Source organism: Spinacia oleracea, chromosome 1, assembly GCF_020520425.1.
Source record: "Spinacia oleracea cultivar Varoflay chromosome 1, BTI_SOV_V1, whole genome shotgun sequence".
Taxonomy (NCBI): Eukaryota; Viridiplantae; Streptophyta; class Magnoliopsida; order Caryophyllales; family Amaranthaceae; genus Spinacia; species Spinacia oleracea.
In genome coordinates this window covers 58,454,746-58,461,717 of record NC_079487.1, presented here as the reverse complement: position 1 = coordinate 58,461,717, position 6,972 = coordinate 58,454,746, and the positions used below count along the sequence as shown (strand labels likewise).

The following is a 6,972-nucleotide window of genomic DNA, read 5'->3' as shown; positions in this document are numbered from 1 at the left end:
AAACCCTAATAACAGAGTTACCGTGTTTATATTACACTCTCTCTTACCCCACAAAACCTATTAACTAACTTCTCCAGGTACCGTCGGTCGGAGTGCAGTCGGAAAATTCAACAGTAAAGTGGGCTGTTTACGCCGGCGCGGAAAGAGGTTGTCAAGGTGGTCCTATCTTCCATCCGACGTTCTAGAATCAATGAAAATAGGCATCCTTCGACTTCGCTTCATTTGCAGGTCATGGCGTTCCTCTCTCTCTCATCTCCTACCTCTCTCCATTAATTTCCCTCTAAAGTTCCCAACTGACATCTCTCTCTTTCAACGCACAGTTTATCTTCTCTCTTCTCCAGCAAACCCCTCCATTGGTGGCTTACTCGTCAAGGTTGAGGAGAGAGAACATGCCCTGTACACTTTTTCTCTCCTAATCCCTCTTTTTTCACTCCCCAAACCAAAATCCCCGCACAACCTTCTTGATTATAGAATTACCCTTGTCTGTGAATCGTATGTTGTTTACCCCTGATTTGCATTATTGGAACAGGTCCTGATTATGAAGGTGGTTGTTTCGAGGAATTTCTTCGAAAATGGTGACTTTGTTGTTCTGTGTTTGAAATTCAATGGGGGGTCTGTTGATTTTGAGGTTTGGGGATGAAGACTGGACTGAAATTGGCAAATTGCGGCTAACCTGAGGAAATTTTATATTAGCAAATTCTATGCTACATCTGATAAAATAGGGACGCTTATGATGATTGATTCTAGTTTAAAACCCGTTGAATTGGTGCCAAAGTTGTTGTATGGTGCAAAAATCCGTTGATGTTTGGTGGAGTGATGGAAACTTGTACTTAGTTGATCGAGCTGGAAATCGAGAGTTTAGAGTGTTTAAGTTTGATGATAAGTGTTGTTCTTGAAGTATGAGCTTAAGTTGGATGATCGTGTGTTCTTTGTGGGTGATGATGCGGATTTTACATTATCTAGAAATGATTATAATGGTTGGATAAGAAATGTCTTTGATTATAAGGATTTCTTTCTTGAAGATGTTAAGATTGATGGATTGACAAAAGTTTTGGACATGGAAACTAGTACTAGTAGTTTCTCGGTGGAATCTTAAGAAAAAAATTGAGGTTTATTGGCCGCCTTCGAGTTGGTTCCATCAGGCTAGCTTATCGTTTTCGCTGATTTGGGGTAAGTCATGTTTCATCTTGCATTTACTTGTGGTTGTACCTTTGCTGGTTCTTATGCTTTCTGATTGCTGTTGTATTTTGTCTGTATCTGTCTCACAACTACATAGCAAAAGTTCCTTATGCTATGCTGATAGTTGTTGTGCCCTTTAATTTGTTGCATAGTCTGCAAAATAGAGTTGATAATATAGTGCTGTTTTATGTACAATGGAGCTGCACAGATGTTTTGTGTTTTGATAGCTTTGTGGAAACATATAATGTTGTTGTTTACTGGAATCTTTTACTTCATTTCTAATTATAAAACTTTGAAGGCTGGTTTTATGGGAGAACAAGCAATCCTTGTTCTTGTACTCATTATGTCTTCTAGGATAGGTTTTGTTACCCCAGGCCGAAAAATTATTGTGGACTCTTGACCAAGGTGGTCTCTAGTGGTGTATGCTGTCTTGTGAGTCATATTGGCCCGCAGTACCATTACAGTACCTCCTTAATGGATTGGTTGTTCCTCAAAGTTCTTTTTTAGACGGTGATGACTATGATTGAAGTACAGATGAATTTAGTCATATGTATCATGAACCAGATCGCTTTTAACATAAAGAATCAGTCTCGAAGACATATTCCATGTGGACTTGGAAAATCTAACCCAACCTGAAAACCACCCTAATCCATCCGACTAAAAAACTTTCCGAAAGGTCAAAACTGACTTGATATTTGAAATCTTGAAGCTCATGAAAATTATTCATATAATGCATTTCATACCAGGAATATGAGTTAGGGGCCTGAACACGACAGACCTGCTAAAAATAGTTTTTAAATGCACACAACTCTAGAAAATTGAAGTGAAGCTCATGAAAGGCCAGTGCATATTGATACCAATAATCACTTGTAACCAGGAAATTGGATTGATAATTCAACCGACTGCGCAATTCTGGTGATTTTCTCCAACAAAATATAGTGGAACCTTGACCATTGTGTTCTGTGTGGTGTATGCAGTAGTGTGAGATCTAGTGGGGATTTATACTTAGCTCTATTCAGATGACGGTGACTAGGATCGAATTACCAATGAACCTTATTATGGGGAATCACTGTGTAAGATGTACTCATCGCATGCAGTCATACTTATCAACACTACTTCTCATGGGGAAACTTGGGGTGTAATCGTATTTTATTTATGGTGAATGAAAAACTCCTTTTAACTTATACGCTAAAATACACAAAGGACTAGAAAGTTGGATCTTTGGACGTGAGATTTATCACGAGCTTGCAAAGAAATCATTCCCTGGGAAGGCTTCAGGGGACCCTCATCCCTTTAACTCTTTATACTATTGTTGCCACTTCTTGAACTCAGGTTTTCAAAACCCTGCATTCACTCAAAACCCTGCATTCACTCAAAACCATTTGAAAAACCAATGAAACGCTTTTGCGAAGAACAAGTGGGAGGAAAATACTCTAGTGTCATCTGAAAGTGTTTGACACTAAGTCCAGGCCTAGTTTTATTTTAACCCCCATCTAATGCAGTAAGTAGCCTCTAATGCAGAGGAACCCACAGAACAAGCCTTTCTCGAGGCTTCAGGTTTTGTGCAAGTGGCACTCTTTACCAATACTCTTTGTGCGAAGAGATAAGCTGTTCTGATGGAGAAAGACACCTTTCTTCCCTTAATCCTTTTGGAGGTGTTGAATCGCATTACTGTGAAGGGTGAACTGTGTTTCCTGCAACACTTTCTTGCTTGCAAAAATCCAACCTAATTGCCCAAGCTCCTTGTCCAGAACAAGCTCTTCCTTATATAGGAAGTGTTTATTATATCTCGTATGCAATTTTCACTTGATTTTATTGCTCAAGCATAAATTGCTGCTCTGATCATAGAATTCCCTGCAGCTCACCTGAAATATCATTTCCAGCTTGGCTTTGTAGTTGGTATAAGTAATATATGTTTCCGTTAGGTCTGCCTTCCAACAATCACCCTTTAGCAACTGCACCCCGTCACTGGCCACCATGTAAGAAATTGTTGAACTCGACAACTCCACACTGTGAATCTGGCAAAATAATGTGTACAAGAGGGCATGCATTATGAGACAAGCTTACTTTAGATAATATTAGCTCGTAGATTCTGAATGGGAATTGTTCCTGTTTGAACTTTAATGTGAAAAATGTCCACAATGTGTTCCTTGCATCATTAATGATCTAGATCCCAGCTAGGAATGTGTTTAGACAAGCTTCTAAGAGTGGACCCGAAAACATAAACTAGGCCGAACACTGTACTTTTAGGAAGTGGTTTCTACTTCTTGAGAAACTCAAATAACTTCTAAAGGGCAAGAAACAGAATTGAAGCTTCTGAAACCAACTTCTCTGGGGAGTACTTTTCTCTACCAATAAAACTTTTCCTTGGTCAATTTTACCCTCACACAATTCACAAAATTCTCAGTTGCCCAAATAAAAAAACACATTATTTCACGTCTTTCTCCTTACCTTCACTATAAACATACCAATGGCCATAAAAAACAAAGACCTTTCTCTCTCTCTCTCTCTCTCTCTCTCTCTCTCTCTCTCTCTCCCTCTCTCCCTACACCAAGAATTCTAGTAGCAGATCTTAAGAACACCACTCCAGGAACACCACCAGCGTGACCCAGCCAAATATCTGCTGTTATAAATTATTGACCCTTCATTTTTGTTGGTCTCTCTGAAATTTTATATCTAAAACTGTTTAAATGATGGTACATGTCGGGGCCCATGACTGGAACAGTTGTGCTATGTGGATGTGGGTTCTTGGTCTTCGGGGTGGTGATGTTGGTCGGACATGGAGGAGTACTATACTTAGTCTAGTGCTGTTGATTTTTTTCACATTATTATCAAAACTAACTCATAATGTTAACTTTTTTTTTTCCTTTTCTTACAATCGTGAATTTGTGATATTGAAGAACACAAAAAAACTAAGTGGAGACACTAAAACACATCAATGGTAAAGGTGTTGGAAAAACTTTATTAGCTTAAAAGATTAGCACACTAAAGATTATGAAGTCAGATTGTAAATATGCCTTTAAAAATTGTTTGCTTAAATCTACTTTATCCTTTTTTCAGAATAATTAATTAAAAGACAAAACTCTTAAATAAGCAATACGCCAAACACCTTGTAAATTGTTTATGTTTCTTAGAAGTGCTTCTAAAACATTTTGGCTAAACACTTCTATTTCTCAAAAGTGTTTCTCTAGAAATGGTTTCTAGAAAACTACTTTTTCCTGAATTTTGGCCAAACGGACCTAAGTACTACTCTCATGCCTCGACATTCCATTAAAAATACATATATGACAACATAACATGACAATATCACTTTTAGCAAATAGCAGCATATCATTAGAATGCCTAGCTTAGCACACCTAGCCACCTAGGAGATAACAGAAATAGGAAACAGAATGAATGCACACCAGGGAAATGTGGAAACTATAGTTTTCAAAAACATTAGAATTGAGAAATGCAAAAATTATAACAATTATTTCATTTGCATAGATTTCTTCGTATGTCTATAATTAACAATAATAATGCATTAAAGAGATGGTGTTCAAGAAGAGTGAACCTATGAAGTTTTTTTTCTTTAGTTTCAGAGTCTCCTATATTCCAGAATGTGGAATATGCTTTCAACAAGTTTCTATGCGAAATGTGACGGATTAATTTTGCAATATTATAACATTAGGCTAAAAAATATAAGCAAACACTAATAATAGAAATAGTAAAAACAACATAAATTTTAAGGCAAGGATAAATTGATTTTCCTATCCCTCTTATTTTAGCATTGAAATTTATCATATATATCGTAATGATGTATCAATTTATATAACAATATAACAAAATAATATATTCCCTCCTCGTCCCAGATTAGTTGTTACACTTACCTTTACACAAGGTTTTACGTAATAAGTGATTGTTTGGTTATCAATTGTTATTTTATTGAAAAAGTAGATGTGATTGGATTCAGTGGATTATTTTTTTTAATTGAATGAGAGAGGGTGTGGGACAAAAAAAAAATTTAGTGGGAAGAGAGACAATATAATAATTGTAGGGTCATTCCTAATTTAGAAGTGTAACAACTAATCTGGGACGGGGGAATAATATATACTTCCTCCGTCTTTTAATACTCGCAACGTTTGTTAGTTTCATGCATGCCAATGCACAACTTTGATCATTTATATCTTAAATTTTCTTTATGCAGAAATTATAAAAAGTTGATATTTTGAAAATACAAATTGAGACGAATCTAACAAGATCCCACATGACTATGTTTTATCTTATATAAAAAGAACTAAGAATAGTCAAATTAGATTATATGAATAGTGACAAAAGTCAAAACGTTGCGAGTATTAAAAGACGGAGGAAGTATATCATTCTCTATTAATTCATTATATAAACTAGGAGCTGCAGCGCAACGAATTTGGTATCAGAGCAAAATATGGCTACAAGCAATTCAACCCCAACTTTCTCCTATACTCAAACAACACTTCCTATCTTTGATGGTGAACATGCAAATTTTATATTTAAGGATTTACGGGAGCTCGTGGAAGATAGCTATGAAGCCCTTCTCGAAAGTGCTAATGAACCACGACAAAAGATATACAAGGAAAATAAGAACAAAGATGCTATCGCATTAAGATATATCATGCAGCTATAAATAAAGCAATATTTCCCCGCTTATACGGATTAAAAAAATCCAAAGATGCCTGAGATACATTAGAGAAGGAATTTCTCGGAAATGAAAAAATTGTTGCAATTAGATTGCAAACTTTATGAATAGATTTTGATAACTTGCAAATTAAAAAGATAAAACATCCACGTATACTTTTCACGAGTCACAGAGATGGTTAATCAAGTAAGATGTATCGGTGACACCATAGAAGAAAAGAGAGTTGTTTGCCAGAAGTATGACCGATAAATATAATTTTGTCGCATGTATGATAGAAGAGTTTTTTTTAACGGTGGAAGAAACAATATCATTAATAATCAGCCATTCGGCGTCTACAATGATAAAAAAAATCTGCATACCACAGATTCAAAGAAAATACATAGCTGTTACAATCAAAACAATTAATATTCTGCATCCTAAAGCACATCTCGTACTCCGTTGCTTCTAGCTTGATGCGAGCAGTGATTTTTGATGATTTCACATCTTTCCAAGTAGAACACTTCTCATTCTGCGCACGAATTGTTCTGATCGACGAGTTGATGATAAACCCTAAACATGTATGAATCCAATTCTCCTTCCAAATTATTGAAACCCTAAATTTTTTCCCATCCATGGATGAGAATCAAGAACCTAGAAAACTCTAGGAAAAACCCAAATAAATTGGAAACAACCCAAGAATAAATTGGGGACAAATCAACAGTAATAAAACCAAAACAAGAAAACAATGAAAAAAAGTCAAGTGACTCCTCATCACTCACAATGCATGAGTTGATGAGATCCTTAAAATCACAAGGGCAAAGATTAAAAGAAATACGAATGTTGATCAGCCTGTTGATGAAGCATTCCAATCCCAATTGAATGTATCAAACCAACAATACCAAAGAAATTCAGAGAAAGAAACGAGGAGGAAACAAAAAAGGGTATCTAACATGGAAGAGGTCGTGGTACCCAAAATTTTGGTCGTGGCCGACGAAGAAGTCGCGGGCAATACCAAAATTATCAACAAAGGACAAATAATTTTTGTCGTATTTGTGGCAAGTTAGGCCATCAATCATCTAAATGTTATCATAGATGTAAGAAATGTCGCAATCCAAATCATCCCCAAAAAAATTGTTGGCATCAAAATGCAAACGATACAA

The 6,972-nt window shown here is 36.1% G+C and overlaps 1 pseudogene; it reads left to right on the top strand.

Annotated features, from left to right (window-relative positions):
- Window positions 1-1,436, top strand: LOC110775216 (F-box protein At2g17036-like; annotated as a pseudogene).
- Window positions 1,437-6,972: the final 5,536 nt, after the last annotated feature.